At 32.9% G+C, this 22,779-nt stretch overlaps 2 long non-coding RNA genes across 2 annotated transcripts; both read right to left on the reverse strand.

The window, feature by feature from the left end:
* Positions 1–470: 470 nt before the first annotated feature.
* On the reverse strand, positions 471–2,054 carry LOC135144171 (uncharacterized). The gene is made up of 3 exons (XR_010283017.1): positions 1,464–2,054; positions 1,122–1,335; positions 471–909 (listed from the first exon to the last, which is right to left on the reverse strand). It is a non-coding gene; the product is annotated as an uncharacterized LOC135144171 (long non-coding RNA).
* A 281-nt stretch (positions 2,055–2,335) lies between these two features.
* LOC135144149 (uncharacterized) lies at positions 2,336–2,824 on the reverse strand. The gene is made up of 3 exons (XR_010282997.1): positions 2,750–2,824; positions 2,451–2,668; positions 2,336–2,395 (listed from the first exon to the last, which is right to left on the reverse strand). It is a non-coding gene; the product is annotated as an uncharacterized LOC135144149 (long non-coding RNA).
* Between the last annotated feature and the right edge of the window lie 19,955 nt (positions 2,825–22,779).

Raw genomic sequence — 22,779 nt, forward strand, 5'->3', positions numbered from 1 at the left:
GCGTTTGACAAGCGCCGTGAAACTCCATAAGTGACAATGCTAACATTTTCGCATTTTATTTAAAAGTGTGGGTATTTATCTAGAAAATAAACACGTGAATAGCTTCTTTCATATCTTTTCTGTGTATCAGGGTGCTTTATTTTGGCGATTTGAGTTTAAAAATACATAATAAAAATAAAAATACATAACGCTGTTTTGGTCTGAATTCTTCGTCACCCAAAATACATCCGTGTGTTTTAAGCGGTAAATCGGAAATTAATATTTTCGTTTGAGGTTAATGTGACGGGTTTAAGTGAAGATGTGTGATTTGTTTTTAAAGTATAGATAATTTAAACGGCGTAGATCCTTATATAATAAGTGCAAGTGATTTTAATTTGTGTTTAGACGATGTCCCTACCATAACAATGAATACCATTCTAAACTTTTTTATTTTTGGAATAAGTAAAATAACCTACAATGAAATTCGTGCATTCAAAAGTCTAGAGGCATTTATTCAGTTTTCTCTTTTTTAAACGACTGTGTCTTTCAACATTACAAGTATTATGAGTGAATTTATTTTGATATCCTAAATTTTGTGATGGAACATAATCAGGCTGGTCCACATCCGACAAATCTGCAGGTTTATCTAAAAGAGCATCAATGTAGTAATTTATTAGAAACTGTAAATCTAATAGGTAGTTACTGTACCTAAAATAAAATGATCCGAACAAATATAGGGATACTTTACTTTGGCTTCGTTAAATCCACTCGTTTCAAGGCTTTTAACCAAAGCTTCCGCCTTTTTTCCCCATCCTGTACATATTTACCTTTATTGTTGCTAATTGCTGGGAAAGGAAAATAAAATTTGTCCGTATTTCTGGTGCTTCGATTCGCGCAACCCACAACAGCACAAAATTTAGGCATTTTCTCCTAAAATACAAAATATTATGATATTAAGATGCTAGTGTATTTAAAAAACATTGATGTACATTAACACAGAATTAATTAGCAAAACAAATAATATAAGATGCAGCGAAGTTAACCTGTACATCACATTGGAAAACATTATTTTTTAAGGATATTCAAACGTTATGGTGCGTTTTACAGATATCTGCACACGCTAGAAACTGTAACAAACTTACCAAACTATAAATATACAGTTGACACACTCTCAAATTTAAATGAATTCCGAAAATATTAGCATTGACTCTTATGAGAAAACCGGCTAGTTGTCAAACGCTGCCATCTTGATGACCTCGGATGACGTCAGTGTATTTGGCTAATATGTATAAGTACATAAAGTCGGCGCCATTTCAATCTGTCCACTTGTAAAAAAGTAAGGTTGGTTAACCTGTTCTGCTTGGATTTTTGTTCAATACGGTAGGCAGCGACGGGGTTTGACGTTTTTAGACAAGCGCAGAAGGAAAAATTGTTGAAAGAGCAATTTTTAAATTAAAAATAGACAATTCAGTAAAAAAACAAACCAGAACTCTGTTGTCCCGTCAAATGAAGATGGCAATCTCAAACTGGTGTGCACAAAATCGCTTAACCCTTAACGTATCCAAATGCAATGCAATGACTTTCTCGAGAAAATCTAAATTATTACTACATGATTATTCGTTAAATGAAGAGGTTATAAATCGTGTTGATTCAATCAAGGACCTCGGTGTTCTATTTGATCAAAAATTCTATTTCACGGATCACATTTCTGATACTTTGGGCATCGCTTACAAAACTTATGGTTTCATTTATAGGAATTGCAAAGATTTCACCGATGCATCTGTTCTGCTACTCCTTTATGCCTCATTGATTAGATCCAGGCTGCAATACTGTGCATTGATATGGTACCCTATATACAATATTCATAAAGATCACATTGAATCGTTGCAAAGGAAATTTCTTAAATTAATTTCTTATGTTGTTGATGGTGTTTATCCCCCTATTGGTCTTGATCATTCGCTTCTTTTGGCAAGATTTAACTTAACAACCTTAAATACCAGACGTGCTATAAGTGTTATTCGCTTCCTTTACAATCTTGTCAACTACCGAATAGACTGCATTTATCTTTTAAATAAACTTAGTTTTTTAGTGCCTCGCATGTGCGCAAGGAATTCACGTACTTTTTATTCTGCACCTAAAAGAACTAATGTTTTAGTTAAGTCACCGATAGCGCTGATGATGGATTTATTTAATAGCTTAAACAGTGTATGTGGTATTCATTTTGACTCCATTTACAGAATTTCGGAAATTGTTATTACGGTTTTTGAGAAATAACTTTTTCTTTTTTACCTTCCCTTGTTTCTTTTTCTCTCTATTTTTTTTTTTTCTAGTTAAATAAGTTTAATTTTAAGTTTATGCCTACATTCTTTGTTAGAATTAAGTATTTTATTGTTTCCAGTAATTGGGTGTAATTTGCCTGTTGGAAATAAATGATTATTATTATTATTATGAATATTACTATAAATAGATACCAATACTCAAACTGAAAGCTGTGACTAGACATGAAGCTATCTGTTGTCGTTTTCTACGTCAAGGGGAGTAGTATAATGCTATCCTTGTGTGATCACCACATCTTCATCTTTGTTATATGCATTGAATCTGTATGTGTCTATTTCCCTTCCATCCTTGTACCGCACCAACGCAACAAATCGCTTTTGACAGATGTTTCTTCTAACCTGTCTCTTGAGTCCTTATAAAAAAAACAATTTTATAATTTAGAACAAAGATCCTATTTTAAGTGTTGTAATCACAATCCTGCCCAATAATTTACCATTCTTTTCGTTATCTACCGTGAATTATTTATAAAATCAAGCTGTCAACATCTTTCGTACGAAGTCAGTTCAGACCACGGTTGTAGAATAGATAGGTTTGTACTACAGAACCAGGGCTATAAAAGTGTCAGCTGATTCCATAAGAAATACATGGGGAGCTTACGGAACGACATAAAGAGGTCACTAGCGTCACTAAAGGTGCTCCGACCTTGAAGAATATAGTTTCTTTTTCATTTTAAGGTTTTCGGTGAACGTTTTGTCTGGTTTTCTCAACAAGAAATGTCATTTTAATTACGGAATCATACGGGATGTTGGGTTATGGGGTTAAAAACAAACGTAAAATTTATTTTACAAAATAATAGATAGATACTTACGATACATGTAAAAAATACTAGAAAATTCCAGGCTAAAGAGGTCAACAAACTGCAGGTTAAACGAAATAGTTTAATTTTCGATGTGTGCGTGTTTGAGCCGTCCAAGATTTAATTTTAAATTTTAGCGTGTACAAAATTCTAACTAATAAAAACTGAAACGAGGTAATCAAGAGGAAAGTCTTTGCAGGGGTGGTGGAATGGTATTTTTGTATGGTTCGTTTTTTAGCCGCAAACCAGTTAACGACTACGGTGCATAAATTGGGAAAACTGACAAAATGTATTACCCATCGGAGTATGTATAAACTGCAAAATGTTTAGGTGGTATCATTAAATCGCCAAAAATCACATCTTCATTGAAGACTTTAAAATGTCACACAATTAAAACAGGATGTACCACTTCGTAAGAATGTGCAAAATTCACAACAAACTTCGCAGAAGTGGTGGTGTAAGAATTTTGGTATTAATGAGTATCCACAAACATACCATAAACAGTTATGTTCTTTCAAGGTGAGTTTCCGGTAACTCACATCACTTAATGATTGTTGAAGAGGCTGGAATACAGGGGAGATGTGTTGTGGAAGTTTGTTTAAAAGAACACCTTAGCAAATTTTTCATTTCAAATAAAATAGTGTTTTACAGTTGGTTCTTGCACTCGTATCGAAATAATCTGTAGTAAATAGTTTCCGAAACACACTTTGGAATTGTATTGGTGTGGGATTTATACAATTCCCAAATTGACGTCTCACAGAGACAAACAAATATGTCAAACAATACTGATTTAGCTGCAGCAACCTTTTAGTGAAAATTGTAAACAAATTGTATTCTGTGAAAACTTAAAAATAATAAGCAAAATGTTTATGTTCCTGAAGTTGTTTTTTATTTTTTTGTGAGTGATTTAAAAATATTAAGAGTGAAATAAAAATTTTGCAATTCACTTGTGATAACAACTTATTTGTCAGACTTGTTAAGGATTTAATAAACGCAGTTTAAAACGTCAAAATTGAATAAAAATGTTTTGCTTGAATACATTAATAATTTATAAGAAAGAAAAAAATGGCCAATGTCACTAGTACATGCCACCCATTTTTATTTTTGAGTACAATTATTAGTATTATATGAATCACATACGAATGCTACGAAATATTTGAATCTTCGTGTTTCCCGGGAACGGGCTCCCAAGGTCACACCCGTTCCGCAAATATTGCTGAAGTTTCGTTACTGATCTACTGTGGTTTTGCCTTGTAAATAATTTTTTAATCATCCAGGGGGCGCTAGGAGCTTGATTTTCAATTTTCGTCTGGAGGTCATAACGTGCATCCCATAGTCGCAATTTTTTATTTTAGTTGAGCTGTAGACCGTTGGCGCTGGCGTCGCTTACCTTTATACACTGCTAGTATGTTGTTACCATGGTAGAAGGAGACATGGTATAGGCATACGCATCGGGTGTGACGTCAAGTGGGGTGAAATTAGCGCGAAATTTAAAATACAATTCGTTATCCGACAACTAATTGACGTATTGGACAGAGCAATGACAACTCAAGCTGAAATTCCCTAGACTTCCCTAGCGAAGCCACAGGCGAAGCTCACAAGAGTCACAAGGTCGTTGATGCCACCGAACGTCACAAATGGATGCGCAGACCATTTTTAAATTGGTACATCGGATGCCTATACCATGTCTCCTTCTACCATGTGTTGTTACCTCCGGCATATAAACTGTACGTTCTGACCTCTGAAACTTGGCAACGTCGCCGTCATACATATATCCAACGCATGGTAGAAGGAAACATGGTATACGCATACGTATCGACTGTTACGTCCAATGGCATCAAATTAGCGGCAAATTTAAAATACAATAATTTGCAATCACCCCGAAGGCTAGACAACGTGTTGGAAAACTGTAGCCTGCAGTTTCGATCTTGTTTGATATCATCAGTACAGCACATTCCATCGAGTTGTCTAGCATTCATTGTGCTTAAGATTTTAAACTTGCTAATTTCACTCCACTTTTTTGTTAATCTTTATGCTCCTTGCCTAATAATTGGAGTTTTCACTCTGTTGAGGCATTGTATCAGTAATAATAAGATTAGCAACCAGCTAACCAGCTTTAAATTGAAAATTGTATTTGTGATTATACAGTTATTGCAGTCGTATGTAATATGGGATCGCAAAATTTAGGTTTTTGTGTAACCACTAACCAACATTAGTGTAGAGTGCACATGTTTCTCCAAAATGTTGACCAGTACCAATTTACTGTTACTTTATTTGTCGAAATTACTGTTGGTTCTGAAAAGAGCCGATTTGATGCTAGTTTATAGTAACAACACAAGATTTTCGAGATCTGGCCCTCCATTCTGGACACAGTCCGAGCCCTTCTTTTTTCTTCTTCTTTTTTTATGTAGGACATTCCAAGCTCGATTTCCTCAATTAGCCCTGATTATTGTATTTAAAATTTCGATATCCTCGAATTCTTTGACTTACGTCATTAGTTGTTTATAAAAGTCCTATGTGTTAAACCTGTGTTTCATTAAACATTCTATCACAAATGGTGTTTGAATCGTGTCAAAATCGTCTTCAAATTCGAATTTAAGTTACTACTATTGGTAAAAACAACGTTTTGTGATGACGTCATCAACATTTTTGCAAATACACGTATATCAACTTGGATTGATGCAGTATAATACTAAAAATAACAGTATTGTATTCCCAAAATTTTCTGGGAAAATGGAGTGAGGCGTTCCTAATTTAATCAATAAAATAAATTGACCCATTCATTAATTTTTTGAGTCCCCTGCTTTAGAAAATCTAAAAAATGTGAGTGCAATGATGGATTACAAATAAGAACACATTTGCACATTTTGGGTGGTATATATTCTATAAAATTTTGAGATATCGTCATCAGTATCAGTAAACAGATATATTTTGATGAATAATTTACTATGCTTCAATAACTTTAAAACGGCTGCAAGATTTCAAAGTACATATTCAGTTTTGCTATTCTTGATTTATTCAATAAAATAAATTCACTAATTCCTTAATTTTTTTGAGTCACCCTCTATAAGCAAAGCTAAAAAAATATGAATGCAGTGATAAATTACAATTATAGATTGATCATATTTTGCATATTTTAGATAGGATTTATTCTGCAAAATTTTGAGATGACGTCATCAATTTTTTGGAGTTGATGAACAGATATATTTTGATAAATAATTTACCATTCTTTCATAACATCAAAACGTCTTCAAGATTTCAAAGTATTGAGTTTTGCAATTCTTGATTTGGTCAATAATTTTTTTGCGTAACTTGTATAAGTAAATCCAAAAAATATGGATGGAATTGTGACTATCGGTGAGGATTTTAATAAGAAATAGCGACGGTTACGGTTTTCAGATTTTTATTAGATGCTTACCTACGGGTTGAGAGCTCGAGGAAGAAAAAGGAATGGTGTTTAAAAATTGTCGACACCTAGGTTCGGTTTTGGAGAGGTGAAAGAACTTAAAGAAAGAGTTTAGAAAATTCTAGAAACTGGAAGAGAAAGTTGGAGCATAGGGCAGTTAGACGAAAGATAGGATAGGAGGAAGGATAGGATTTGTACAGAAATGTACATAAATATGACATGTATTCAGGTAGATTACGTGTTTTTGGGGGAACTGTTGTTTCCAAATTTAGACTCATCATATTTTAGACTTTTCCGAAAGGATTAATTCGGCAAAATTTTGAGCTGACGTCATCAATCTTTCGGAAGAGATAAGCAAATGATTTTAATTAAAAATTTATCATGATAATCATAACTTTATAACGTCTGCAGGATTTCAAAGCATTCAGGTTTGCAGATTCAAAATTAAATTGCAAAATGTTGTTTTATAATTTTGATTCTTTTCCCAAAAATCTGGACATTTCGATAAAACTTAACAGGGCGTCAAAAACTACATGTGTAGGACTATGTTATTTTATACAATTTAAAACCCATTTACTATGTACAATTGTGAAATGTTATCATCACGTTATTCGTGAGGATGATTAAACAAATTTGGGTTAGCGTTTTACCATCTACATGACGTTCCTAATATAAATACAAAATTTGACAACAATTGGCCCAGTACTTTCGGAGATTATCTGTCTAATAAAAATTCGGGACGGCCGCCAAACGGACAGACAGACAGGAAACAGGAGACCTATTTCTTCGTACTGTAGGGGTCATGAAAGTTAGAGAAAACGTAAAAGTAGAGAGTCGGTCGACGGACTCGATTACAATACTTCCTTCGCTTACGCTCGGGAAGTAAAAATTATAAGACGTTTTTGTCAGTAATAGCGTTCGAAACGTGTCAAAATCGTCTTAGAATTAGAATTCAGGTTGGTTTATAGCCTGCAAACGATGGAAGTTAGCTTTTAGGAACAGTAGCATCCTGTTTGAAAAGTCTAGTCTTAAATTCCAGAACTTCGAATTACTTTCACTTATAGTACAGTCACAAGTGTAGTAATTGAGTTTATTAAGCGACTTGCTACTTGCATGTTTTCTTGACGTTTCATGAAGCCTAGAGTACAAAAAATTTGGTCTCCCGGTTCCATCTCTCTAACGCCTGACTTTCCATCGTCTCTGTCAATTTTTATTAGACTGATAATCTTCGAAATGACCGCACGAATTGTTATTAAATTTTATACTTATGTTAAGAATATCGTGTATATGGCAAAACGCTGACCAAAAGTTGATTAATCATGCCCACCACCAATGGGCTGATTGACATTCCAAAATTTACAATATTTTTTTTAATTTTATAAAATACGATATTCCTGCACTTGGTGGTGGTGTATGATCCGTACTGCGGTTTCACACTGGACATCGAGATTTTTGGAAAAAAAAAATTAAAATTGTATATTTAGCAATGTAACTTTTAATTTGCAACACACAATTGTTATATAATTTTGATTTTTCTTCCAAAAATCTGGTCGTTTCGGGTAAAAACTCAACATGGATTCATAAACTATACCTGTAGGACTATATTATTCTACACAGTTTAAAACCTATTCATTTACTATGTACAATTTTGAGGTGTCATCATCACACTGTTGGTGCGGATGACTTGACAAAGTTCGGTTAGCGTTTTACCATCAACATGATATTCGTAATATACTTACATATAAAATTTCACAAAAATTGGTCCAGTAGTTTCGGGGATTATCTTCTTTTTTTATGTAGGACATTCCAAGCTCGATTTCCTCAATTAGCCCTGATTATTGTATTTAAAATTTCGGCATCCTCGAATTCTTTGACTTACGTCATTAGTTGTTTATAAAAGTTCTATGTGTTAAACCTGTGTTTCATTAAACATTCTATCACAAATGGTGTTTGAATCGTCTCAAAATCGTCTTTAAATTCGAATTTAAGTTACTACTGTTGCTAAAAGCAACGTTTTGTGATGACGTCATCAACATTTTTGCAAATACACGTATATCAACTTGGATTGATGCAGTACCTATAATACTAAAAATAACGATATTGTATTCCCAAAATTTTCTGAGAAAATGGAGTGAGGCGCTCCTAATTTAATCAATAAAATAAATTGACCCATTCATTAATTTTTTGAGTCCCCTGTTTTAGAAAATCTAAAAAATATGAGTGCAATGATCGATTACAAATAAGAACACATTTGCACATTTTGGGTGGAATTTTTTCTACAAAATTTTGAGATGTCGTCATCAGTTTTTTGGGGGGAGTAAACAGATATATTTTGATCAATGCTTCAATAACTTTAAAACGGCTGCAAGATTTCAAAGTATTCAGTTTTGCTATTCGTGATTTATTCAATAAAATAAATTGACTGATTCATTAATTTTTTTGAGTCACCCTCTATAAGCAAAGCTAAAAAAAATGAATGCAGTGATAAATTACAATTATAGATTGATCATATTTTGCACATTTTAGATAGAATTTAATCCGCAAAATTTTGAGATGACGTCATCAATTTTTTGGAGTTGATGAACAGATATATTTTGATAAATAATAATTTACCATTCTTTCATAATATCAAAACGTCTTCAAGATTTCAAAGTATTGAGTTTTGCAATTCTTGATTCAGTCAATAATTTTTTTGCGTAACTTGTATAAGTAAATCCAAAAAATATGAATGGAATTGTGGGCATCGGTGGGGATTTTAATAGATTTTTATTAGATGCTTACGGGTAGAGAGCTCGAGGAAGAAAAAGGAATGGTCTTTAAAAATTGTCGACACGTAGGTTCGGTTTTGGAGAGATGGAAGAACTTAACGAAAGTGTTTAGAAAATTGTAGAAACTGGAAGAGAAAGTTGAAGCATAGGGCAGGTAGACGAAAAATAGGATAGGAGGAAGGATAGGATTTGTACAGAAATTTACATAAATATCAAATGTATTCAGGTATATTACGTGTTTTTGGGGGAACTGTTGTTCCCAAATATAGACTCTTCATATTTTGGACTTTTCCGAAAGGATTTATTCGGCAACATTTTGAACTGACGTCATCAATCTTTTGGAGGGGATAAGTAAATAATTTTGATTAAAAATGTATTATTATTATCATAACTTTATAACGTCTGCAAGATTTCAAAGCATTCCGGTTTGCAGATTCAAAATTAAATTGCAAAATGTTGTTTTATAATTTTGATTCTTTTCCCAAAAATCTGGACGTTTCGATAAAAACTCAACATGGCTTCATAAACTACATGTGTAAGACTATGTTATTTTATACAATTTAAAACCCATTTGCTATGTACAATTGTGAAATGATATCATCACGTTATTGGTGAGGATGATTAGGCCAATTTCGGTTAGCGTTTTACTTACAATCTACATGACGTTCCTAATATAAATACAAAATTTGACAACAATTGGCCCAGTACTTTCGGAGGTTATCTGTCTAATAAAAATTCGGGACGGCAGCCAAATGGACAGACAGACAGACGGAAACAAGAGACCTATTTCTTCGTACTGTAGGGGTCATGAAAGTTCGAAAAAACGTTAAAGTAGAGAGTCGGTCGACGGACTCGATTACAATACTTCCTTCGCTTACGCTCGGGAAGTAAAAATTATAAGACGTTTCTGTCAGTAATAGCGTTCGAAACGTGTCAAAATCGCCTTAGAATTAGAATTCAGGTTGGTTTAGAGCCTGCGAGTGATGAAATGTTAGCTTTTAGCAACAGTAGCATGCAGTTTGAAAAGTCTAGTCTTAAATTCCGGGACTTCGAATTACTTTCACTTATAGTACAGTCACAAGTATAGTAATCGAGCCTATCAAGCGACTTGCTACTTGCATGTTTTCTTGACGTTTCATGACGTCTAGAGTACGAAAAATTTGGTCTCCCGGTTCCGTCTGTGTCAATTTTTATTAGACTGATAATCTTCGAAATTACCGCGCCAATTGTTATCAAATTTTATACTTATGTTAAGAATATCGTGTATATGGCAAAACGCTGACCAAAAGTTGATTAATCATCCCCTCCACCAATGGGATGACTGACATTCCAAAATTTACAATAGCATTTTTTTTTAATTTTATACAATACGATGTTCCTGCACTTGTGGTGTATGAATTCGTACTACGTTTTCACACAGGACATCGAGATTTTTGGAAAAAAAAAAATTAAAATTGTAAATTTTGTTATGTAACTTTTAACTTGCAACACACAATTGTTATATAATTTTGATTTTTCTTCCAAAAATCTGGTCGTTTCGGGTAAAAACTCAACACGGATTCATAAACTATACGTGTAGGACTATATTATTTTACACAGTTTAAACCTATTTACTATGTACAATTTTGAGGTATCATCATCACATTGTTGGTGGGGATGACTAGACAAAGTTTGGTTAGCGTTTTACCATCAACATGATAATATACTTACATATAAAATTTGACAAAAATCAGTTCAGTAGTTTTGGAGATTCATAACAAAAATCGTCACGGACGGAGGACAGACACACACACGGAAACGGGAGATCCATTTTTTCGTACTCTATGGGGCCTAAAAGGTCGAGAAAACGTAAAAGTAGAGACTCAGCCGACAGACCCGTTTACAATACTTCCTTACGTTTGGAAAGTAAAAAGTAAAATTCGCAAAATCAAATAATTTTCAAAAAAGCTGGAGTTGTATTGTACTTCAAGGGCGAGGAAAGTTCTGTCGAAATAACCTTCGACAGATTTTTTTATGCATTTCTAGGATGATGTCTTGCTATTCCTATAAAAAAATTGGAATCATTTTGCAATTTTTACCAAAAATATCCAAAAAATTCAGCAATATAATTAAACACTTTCTTTGAATGATCATACCAAATCAAGATATCTAATTTGGTGTGAAATAGCTATATACGTAAAAGAAGATAGCTTGTATAGAAACTTGACAACGCTGTTGGAGGTAACAACAAACTACGAGTACCCACACATATACGTATATGGAGGTAAGAACGCCTCTTTTGTATATCTTATATATATATGTTATATATGGCCTTTTAAAATACTAGAAATCGTTTCCCCTCTTTTGAGATTCGAATAGTAGAGGTTCTCCTCATTCCAAATATATCACATATATGACGCTAGCCGAAGGGGGTAACCCGGAGGTCAGGTCGTCTGTTCCATATGTCGGAGGTAACAACTTAACAGGTATCAATATATATATGTCAATGATAACTTTCGACCTCAGATTCTCTCACGTATATATACTTTTGGGCTCAAATTGGAAGTTTCGGCCTCGCCGTAGCTTTTGAGGCCGAAGTGACTCACACATTCAACGTAACATTTGGACTCACGCACATCCAGTGACATCTTTTAACAGTAATTTTAACAATTTTGGTTTGAGAAAAGATTGTTAAGTATAAAAGTTGGTTGCATAGATGATTTACTTAACAAAGCTAATATTATGACTAGGTTTTATATAAATACGGGAAGTTGTTTGAAGGTAGTAATTTCCAGAAGTATGTTGGAAATTTATCTAAAATTAAAGAAAATATTAAGCAACTGAAAACAATTGGACAGTAGAAGAGCCAAAAATTCAGAAAGAAGTTAGAGAGTAAGAAAGAAAAAAAAAGATACACAACAGGTATAGAATGTAAGAAACGGAAAGTTGAGGACATGGAATGAAGACAGGGAAATTTGGATGAAAAATTTAACAAAGAGAGTTGGAATTAACTGAGCAAGGAAGCATAAAGAGAAGGAGTGGTAAATATAAAAAAAAATTGAGAGGGAATGGAAAAGAAAAGCGGGGAGGACAAATGGGGTTTAAAATTGCTTGTTTGAAATATTGCATTATTAAAAAAAATAAACAGAATTTATTTAATGAGTACATAAAATTTTGATTTTGTGTGATTAACAGAAACATGGATACTAAAGAGTAAGGGGAATAAATTGAACAAGGAAAAAGGAAAAGTTGAGGGTGAAGCAAGTGGGGGATCCATAACAAAGGTGACAAAAGATATAAAACAAATCGAAGAGCGGGTAATAGAAGTGGAACGCATAGTCGAAAGAAAGTTGATATCAGATAAAAGAAAAAAAGAATTTGCATATTGTATTGCATTGGAATTACAAAAAATTTGAAGAAAAAAATTGAAAAAAAAATTGAAGAGTCTAACGAAGAATTTCTTCTGATATGAGATGGTTTTAACGCCAAAATAGGCAACAAAAGGAGGGAATATAGCGGAGAACGCACAGAAAAATCTAAAGATAAAATATTAAATAAAGACAGAAAATTTCTATGGAAATTAATTGAAGAAAGAGTTTGGTAAAGTCTTGAATGGGGTGAAGGAGGGGGATGAAGATAAAGAATTTACCTGTATATGTAACCGAGTAGCAGATGAAGAAGCCGAAACATTTAAATTAGGAGAAAGAATTGATTCCGACCACATGCTATAAGAAGTAAAATTGAGGGATACAAGTAGAAAAGTCGGAGTCACAAATAAGGAAGTAGATAAAAAGGAGAAGGGAACTGAGCATTATAAAAGATGTTGGAAATTGAATTCAAAAGATGAAGTAAGCTAAAATAAAATAGAAGAATTAAAAACAGCAACTGAAAAAGCAGCAGTAAGAAAAGGATTTATAACGAAGAAATCAGAAAAGAAAAACAAATGGCTGGTTAATAGATGCAGAGATTTAAAAACATAAGAAAGAAAATGTTTACGAAGGTGTAAAAAGGGAAAGATAAAAAAGAAGAGTACTGTCCAGCAAGAAAAAATAACAGGTCGGTGTGAAGAAAAAAAAGAAGAGATTCCGAAAGAAGAAATAAAATAAAAGCCATAAAATCAGAGCAAGAACCAAAATAAGGAAGAACAAAAACATGATCAGTGAAGAAATGCTAATAATACAACGGAAGTACCATTTCATGAAACTAATGAGTGGAAATGAGAGTATTGTAGCGCAAAAGAGTTAAACCGAGAATGCTGAGAGAGAAAGAATGGCCGAACATTACAGTGGAAAAAATATGGAAACAAGTTGGAGGGCCGAAAAGAGGGAAAAGACCAGGGAGGAATAGATTGGTAAATGATGTATGGATGTTTAGAACGGATGATTTGATTGAAAGACTGTGTGAAATAATGAATGAGATGTGGAAAAGTAAAGGTCTCCTCGAAAGTGGCGACAAGGACAAATATGTCCAATGGCGAGTATAAAGGAACCTAGGTACAAGGGGGGTTATACTCGTCTAAAGATAATATCAGAAACAACGCCAAGGTACCTAGAGAGAGAAAGAATGAAGGAGAAAAAGTAATTGCTAGACAGAGGGCTGGACATGAAGAAAGAAACAAATACTTTTGCTTAAGCGAAGGCAGAAGAATATATAGGATGTGTGGAGAAGCGCAAGAGACTTTAGAATACATGCTACAAGACTAGGGCGAAATTAAAGAAAAAAGGAAAGTATAACAGAAATATTGAATGAAGGTGGAAGAGAAGCAGGGTGGATGAAAAAAGTGGAAAAGAGCGGAGTAAGGCTGGAGCAAAGGGGATGCGATAAAGGAAGTAAATTGTAAAATCCTTGATTGTTGAACATTATTATTGCTATACCACACCAAAATAGTATAAATAAAAATAAATAATTGGCAGAGTGGTGAACTATCTAACGTAAAATTATTTTCGTTTTTTGTAGAATTTGGCCTCACAGAATCGTAGAAAACAACTTTCAAACATACAACCCAAGCTAAAATTAACTTAATAGCAGTTATTTTAATAACAGGTAAGAGAAATAAACCTAAAAGAAAAAGTCATAATTGTGTTATTAATTGTGAAGTAACTATTAAAAAAAATCTAAAGAATGTGATGCCAAAAGTTACTTTAAATCAAATAATGGCTTTCATCCATAGAAACTTTTGGCCTCATAATTACATGATGAATAACTTTCGGACTCATGTGCTAACATACAGTAAAGTACAAGGTACATGAATAAATCTAAAATCGGAGACCCAAAATTTGGTCAAATCGAGGCAGTAAAATTCATGTGAATCAATTTTCGGTGCTATATATTCAGGCACTCCCCCAAGTGTAAAGATTCAGATTTTTTCCATAAAACGAAACATTTTCTATGAGGTTAAGACAAAATTACGACTGTGAATGGTAGAAGTATCTGTAGACGCATTCATAAAAATATTTTTTATTCAAAGTTAAAGCGATAATTTAAATTTTTTAAATACTTGCTAGTTAGCCAAATATAAAGGACGACAGGTCCAAAGTTGCTATAAATGAGCTAATTAATTTGATATGTTTGTTTCCATATTAGCGTGGGTATAAAGTTGGGTTAGGTAGTTCTGCAATCAACCAATTATTTATGTTTATTTATACTATTTTGGTGATACCAGTTTCAGGGTTCATCCCCTTCCTCAGCCACCTCGTCAGTAACCCTATAACACTTTAAAAAATCAATATTTGGTTAGATTTTTAGACTTATTAGTGTTAATATTATCAGGAATTTGATCTGCCGTTTTTTGAGCCTAAAATACTTGATTGTTGACCATTATTCTTGCTATACCACACGAAAATAGTATAAATAAAAATAAATAATTGGCTGAGTGTTGAACTATCTAACCTAAAATTATTTTCATCTTTTGTAGACTTTGGCCTCACAGAATCGCAGAAAACAACTTTCAAACTTACAACCCAAGCTAAAATTAACTTAATAGCAGTTATTTTAATAACAGATAAGAGAAATAAACCTAAAAGAAAAAGTCATAATTATGTTATTAACTGTGAAGTACCTAACTATCAAAAAATCTAAAGAATGTGATGCCAAAAGTTACTTTAAATCAAATAATAGCTTTCATCCATAGAAACTTTTGGCCTCATAATTACATGATGAATAGCTTTCGGACCCATGTGCTCACATATCTGAAAGTACCAGGTACATGAATAAACCTAAAATCGGAAACCCAAAATTTGGTCAAATCGAGACAGTAAAATTCATGTGGAGCAATATTCGGTGCTATATATTCAGCCACACCCCCAAGTGTAAAGATTCAGATTTTTCCATAAGACGAAACATTTTCTATGAGGTTAAGACAAAATTAGACCGTGAAGGGTAGAAGTATCTGTAGACGCATTCATAAAAATATTTTTTTATTCAAAGTTAAAGTGATAATTTAAATTTTTTAAGTATTCGCTACTTGGACAAATATAAAATACGAGAGTTCGAAAGTTGCTATAAATGAGCTAATTATTTTGGTATGTTTGTTTCCATATTAGCGTGGGTATAAAGTTGGGTTAGGTAGTTCTGCAATCAACAAATTATTTATTTTTATTTATACTGTTTTGGTAGTACCAGTTTCAGGGTTCATCCCCTTCCTCAGCCACCTCGTCAGAAAACTTATAACACTTTAAAAAAGTCAATATTTGGCCTCACAGAATCGTAAAAAACACCTTTCAAACTTACAACCCAAGCTAAAATTAACTTAATAGCAGTTATTTTAATAACAGATAAGAGAAATAAACCTAAAAGAAAAAGTCATAATTATGTTATTAAATGTGAAGCAACTATGAAAAAAATCTAAAGAATGTGATGCCAAAAGTTACTTTAAATCAAATAAAAGCTTTCATCCATAGAAACTTTTGCCCTCATAATTTCGGCTAATGTGCTAACATATCTTAAAGTACTAGGTACATGATTAAATCTAAAATCGGAAACCCAAAATTTGGTCAAATCGAGGCTGTAAAATTCATGTGAGGCAATATTCGGTGCTATATTCAGGCACACCCCCAAGTGTAAAGATTCAGATTTTTTCCATAAGACGAAGCATTTTCTATGAGGTTAAGACAAATATTCGTGGATTGAGAAATAAATCTAAGAAATAAATTTAAGAAGTAAATTCATAATGATGTTGTTAAGAGTAAAATACCTATGAAAAAAGTAACTGTGATGCCAAAAGTTACTTTAAGTCAAATAATAGTTTTCATCCATAGCAACATTTAGCCTCATAATTGCATGTGAGGTAACTTTCGGACTCGTGCGCTTCGTATATGTGAAAACACGTAATTAACCCCAACATTCCGGGCACAATTTTGTTTTTAGAACGAAGTACCAGATTAATAAATTTAAAATTGGAAACCCGAAATTTCAACACAAGCCAGTGAAATTCATGTGGTGTATTATTTCACGATATGGATTCGTAAAATTGAAGGCACAATCTCAACATTCAAATTGTAACTGATAGACTCCGGCTTTATCTAGTTAAGTAGTTTTATCTTTGTTGTTCAGTAACTGATTTCTGGTTGAATTAATTTTTCTAAATGAAATATTAACATTTTTATTTACTCTATTTAGTATGTTTTTAATTTTGTAAGATATTGTTCGAATAAAATCCAGTGAATAATATTTACCTATGTCTGCCTTAGTATCATGGTCCGTTTTGAACAACGAGCAACATTGTTTTTTTTTTAATTTTGTATCTTATTTTGTCAATTAGATTGTTGATTAATTTTACTTTAAAGCCATTATTTACTGCAATTTGTTTGATGGACTGAAATTCTTTATTATAGTTTTCATGGTTTAGATTAGAATTGAACAATATTTCAATTAAAGATGCAAAAGTTGATATTTTATAAGTCCATAGGTGGTTGGAGGAATTGCAGATAATGTTGTCTGTATATGTTTTATTACCCCAATATCTTACAAAATTAAAAACATAAAAAATAGAGTGAATAAATATGTTAATATTTCTTTTAGAACAATTATTAATTGAATCAGAATTCAGTTACTGAACAACAACGTTAAAATTACTAAACTAGGTAAAGCCGGGTTCTATCAATTAAAAGGTAACAACTGCCAAGCTACACACAAACATATAGGCACATAAGGAAAAGAATAGAAGAAAACTTGAAATTCACAGATGGGGTGAATGATCACTCTACGTCAAAATTTGGCCATCCACTCAAATTCAACAATCATTCATTTAGTGCGGAGAAAGGTTCAAAAATATTACACATTCAAGTCAGAAACCGTCATTTACGAGCTTTAGAAACACTAGAGATCAATTAATTATTAAATAGAGATGACGTGAGACTATAAAATGTACAAACAAATCTTAAAACTATAAATTACTAGACATTCTTAATTAACGTTGTCGTTGCAATAACCAATTAACTAAGTTTGTCTCTAGTAAATTGTATTTGTATGGTACCCTCGTATTTCTGATTATAAAGAAAATTAAATTTTAAATTCCTGGTCTTAAGTTAAATAAAATAATTTGAGAATTTAAGAAAAAATTGTACTGCATATTATAAGAATATCATCTATCCACGCAGCCGCAAAAAAAATATTACTCCAAGTTAAACTGGTATTTTAAATTTTGAATGGATTTCCTTTTTGGAGAAATATAAAACAGGGGAGGCCAAAAGTTTCTATAAATGAAGTCATTATTTTCATCTTTAGCACACTTTGGCCTCATATGGATTCATACAAAACAACTTTCAGACTCACACTCCAATGAAACATTAAATTGTTAGCCCTTTAAGAATACCAAATCGTGATACAAATGTCGGTGGATTGATAAATAAATCTAAGAGATAAATTCATGATGTTGTTAAGTGTAAAATACCCATGAAAAAAGATCTAAAGACTGCGATGCCAAAAGTTACTTTAAGTCAAATAATAGTTTTCATCCATAGCAACATTTAACCTCATAATTGCATGTTAGGATTGTTAGGTAACTTTCGGACTCGTGCACTTCGTATATGTGAAAACACGTAATTAGCCCATCATTACAGGCATAATTTTGTTTTTGGAACGAAGTACCAGATTAATAAATCTAAAATTGGAAACCCAAAATGTAGTCAACACAAACCAGTGAAATTCATGTAGTGTATTCTTTCACGACTTGGATTCGTAAAATTTAAGGCACAATCTTGTGATAACCCAAACTTCCCGCCTTAAAATTTGACCTTGAAACAGTTTGAAAGGCCCGCGAAAAATTCAAAAATTCAAAGTTTGGCCTTGGCTGTGATCGTCTAACAAATGAGAACCTACGTTGTGTGTTTTTTTTTTGTTTTTGAAAAATGGCGGGAAGACGTTCTTTCATACAAGTGCATACACTGTCGAGAGCGCAAGAAATAATAGACAAAAATTGGTTTGGAGGGGGAGTACGGCACCCCTCACAGGGGTAAAGACGCTTCGAAGATTTACTCCTCAGCGCAAGAACCCCCTTTTGGTTTTTATTCCCGGACGACATAAATATTACATTTCAAACACCTTAAGATATGTGGAAGAAAAACACTCGCGAATTGACAGACATACACACACGAAAAACGAACAAACGGAAATTCTGTACATCTGTTTGGAATCAATGCAAATATTTGAATATCACAAATTTAATAAAACAAAGCAAAAGCTGAATCAAGTAACTGGATGCAAATACACAAGTTATTACAGGCGTGTGGCGGCCGATCTCTTTTTTTTTTCCTTTAAGTTACGGCAGTTAACAGGAGCACAAGGAAAGTACCCCTGGGCGTTGTAGCATAAGCGGAGTCTGAGCTACCGGTCTGGAACTGTTCTCCCCCCACGACGGTGATTCTATCTATCGCAAAGCCTACCCCACACGCATATCCCATGACGAACTGTGCCCTGCGGAACTAGGCCATTACGGTCTGCCAACCCGTAGAGATCTCGACTATTGGGCCAAATCGAGAAATTCACAAAGTCGGCGGCCGCCCCTGAATCTATCCAAACCTGTGGACTTGTACAGGTGGCACGATAAATCTCGCCAGCTCGACTAGGAACCGAACCTCGCTTCTGCCACGTTTTCTGTGTTATTTAACCTCAATTCCATTTTAAAATATTCAATCTCCTCTAGCTCTGATGTTAACAACAACTGAACAAGTGTTAAAGTTTCAAAGGGCAATAAACAACATTTAGATTCGCCATACAACCTTGGGAAATTTCAAACAACAAATAATTCTTATGTGAGATTAAAGTTGGACATCAAATAATTTATACGATAGAAACATTCATCAACAAAGTATTCACAAAACAGAATTCAGCAAAGATTTATCAAACAGAAGATGTGGTGCGAAATAATTTGTACAAATAGAAATATTATGTGAGGTTAAAACTGTAGAACATGAAATTTACGTTCAATTAAATTTATACAACAAATAAAATTACTGAGGTCAAAATTAAAGAAATATAGTATGAAGTGGAAGATTGCAGAGTTACCAAAATTTACAGGAGATTAATATTTGCCACACTTTATCAACGGTTCAAACAAAGAGTTTACATTATGCCAAATTATATCATGATCTAAATGATTGGTTACTTCAAAAATAATTTACTTTGAGAGTTTAAAATACTACGAACTGGTTACCCCAACAAAACACATAATAAATATACACAAAAATATCCAATCATCGCTCCGAGGGAAAAAGCGTCTCGGTGATGTTAATTCCAAAATCGTTGCGAGGAAAAAGCGTCTCGGTGATATAAATTTTCTGTAGCGTTGGGGGCATGCCTTGATTAATTAATCAATCAGGCGTTACGAAACATGCCCCGACGAATTAATCGTGATAACGATGATAACCACCTAAGGGGAGAAAATATCATAACCCCCCGCCAGTCCGCAGTATAATGAACTTGTTTAACTGCCGTAAATGAATTATTAGCAATCTTGCGTGAAAAATTTAGAAGTGTTATAATGTAACACTTACGCATATGCATCCAGAGACCTATTCGTAATTAAACACAAGGTGTTTTTTCCTGACTAAGCAAAGGGTTTACTTAAATAATCCTGATTGTTAAATTGTGTTTGCTCTAGCGGAGTATTAAGAAAAACTAACTTGATTGGTGAATTTACCAACAAAGAAACAAATTTACAGCACGTGTTCGCGTTCAACCGGAAGTCTGCATTTCTGATTACAAGGGCGCAAGAATTAACCGCGCGGGTTGGGGACAACTGTATCATTATGAAAAATACGTTTGATCGTCGTTAAACAAAGGCTTCCTCCCGTTTTAATAACTACCAAACCAACTAATTTAAACCTAGTTCTTACCACGTGGTCACACACACACAGCCACATTCGTAATGACCCACCATGCCGTTTTTCTACCAACCCTCTAACTGAAATTACCCTAGCGCTACGTGCTGCCATCTAACCCAAAGATCATGCAAACTAACTCCTAAGCGCTACGTGCATTAGACCATCCATGCATATTTGGTTGCCTATGTTTAACGATTCCCTTTTCGTGATTGAAATTTCTTTTTTTTTTTTAAATTCAAATTATTCAAATGTGATTTCGCGCCGCTGTTAATTAATTTCAGCGCGAAAAGTTTGATTTAAATTTGGTCACCACAATCTCAACATTCAAATTGTAATTGATAGACTCCGGCTTTATCTAGTTAAGTAATTTTACCTTTGTTGTTCAGTAACTGATTTCTGGTTGAATTAATTTTTCTAAATGAAATATTAACATTTTTATTCACTCTATTTAGTATGTTTTTAATTTTGTAAGATATTGTTTAATAAAATCCAGAGAATAATATTTACCTATGTCTTCCTTAGTATCATGGTCCGTTTTGAACAACGAGCAACATTGTTTTTTTTTTTTAATTTTGTATGTTATTTTGTCAATTAGATTGTTGATTAATTTTACTTTAAATCCATTATTTATTGCAATTTGTTTTATGGACTGAAGTTCTTTATTATAGTTTTCATGGTTTAGATTAGAATTGAACAATATTTCAATTAAAGATGCAAAAGTTGATATTTTATGAATCCATAGGTGGTTGGAAGAATTGCAAATAATGTTGTCTGTATATGTTTTATTGGCCCAATATCTTACAAAATTAAAAACATTCTTGGAGAAATATTAAACACGAGAGACCAAAAGTTGCTATAAACGAAGTCATTCTTTTCATCTTTAGTACACTTTGACCCCATATGGATTCATACAAAACAATTTTCAGGCCCACAGTCTAAGGAAACATTAAATTAGTAGCCCTTGTTTTAAGAATACCAAATCGTCTTTCAAATATCGGCGGATTGAGAAATTAATAAATCAAAGGGACAGATTTATAATTATGTTGTTTACTGTGGAGCATCTACGAAAAAAATCCAAAGACTGTGATGCCAAAAGTTAAGTTAAGTCAAATAATAGTTTTTATACATAGCAACATTTGGGTTCATAATTACTACTCCATTAAAATATTAAACTGGTTTTTCAAATTTCGCTTGTTTCTTGGATAAAATAATATAAAATACGAGAGGCCAAAAATTGCTACAAATGTAATTAATGATTGTAAAAGAGTATAAGTAATTATTTTCGTCTTTAGTACACTTTTGTCACACAAATTCATACAAAACAACTTTCAGGTTCACAACTCAAGCTAAAGTTAAATTAATTGTCGTTGTTTTAAGAATATCAAATTGTGATTCAAATACCGGAAGAAAAAAACAAATCTAAGAAACAATTTCATGGTGATACTATTAACTGTAAAGTACCCATGAAAAAAATCTAAAGAATGCGATGTCAAAAGTTACTTTATATCAAATAATACATTTCATGCATAGTAACATTTGACCTTATAATTACATGTTTCGGAATAATGAGCTTCATATCTATCACTTCAAGTACAATTTTTGTTTTTGGAAATGAAATTCCAAGTGATTAGAAGATAAAACAGAAGCTCAAAAATGTATGAAAACGATGCATAACGTTCCAAGATATTAATTCCTAAAATTTAAAGCACACCCTCAAACAAATATCCAGATTGGGTCCATAAGTAGAAAAATAATTTAAGAGATTAACAAAAACTTGTACTGCTAATTGTAGAAGTGCCTGTACACACATAAAAGTAAATTTATTACTCCAACTTAAACTGGTATTTTAAAATTGACATGTACGCCTTTCTTGGAGAAATATCAAAAGAGAGGTTAAAAGCTGCTATAAAATAGTAATGTTTCTTTTTTCGAAATCGCGCAGTAATGTGCTTTTTCTATGTTCAAAAATCGGCATAGAAATTAAATGCGGTGTTGTCATATTAGTATTATCTAGCTCCACAATTACATTTTACAAGGTTATAAATTGTTTTTCGGTTTAGCAGTAATTCTATACACTTTGTTAACCTTTTTTATTAGTTATTAGAAACACATCCGGTTTATTATTTTTATAAATATAATTTATTAACTAAATTTGCGCGTAATCTTGCAACGTCGCAACCTTTCATGGCAACA

This window comes from Zophobas morio, unplaced genomic scaffold (assembly GCF_036711695.1).
Source record: "Zophobas morio isolate AGI-343-1 ecotype UQ-CSIRO unplaced genomic scaffold, CSIRO_AGI_Zmor_V1 ptg000084l, whole genome shotgun sequence".
Taxonomy (NCBI): Eukaryota; Metazoa; Arthropoda; class Insecta; order Coleoptera; family Tenebrionidae; genus Zophobas; species Zophobas morio.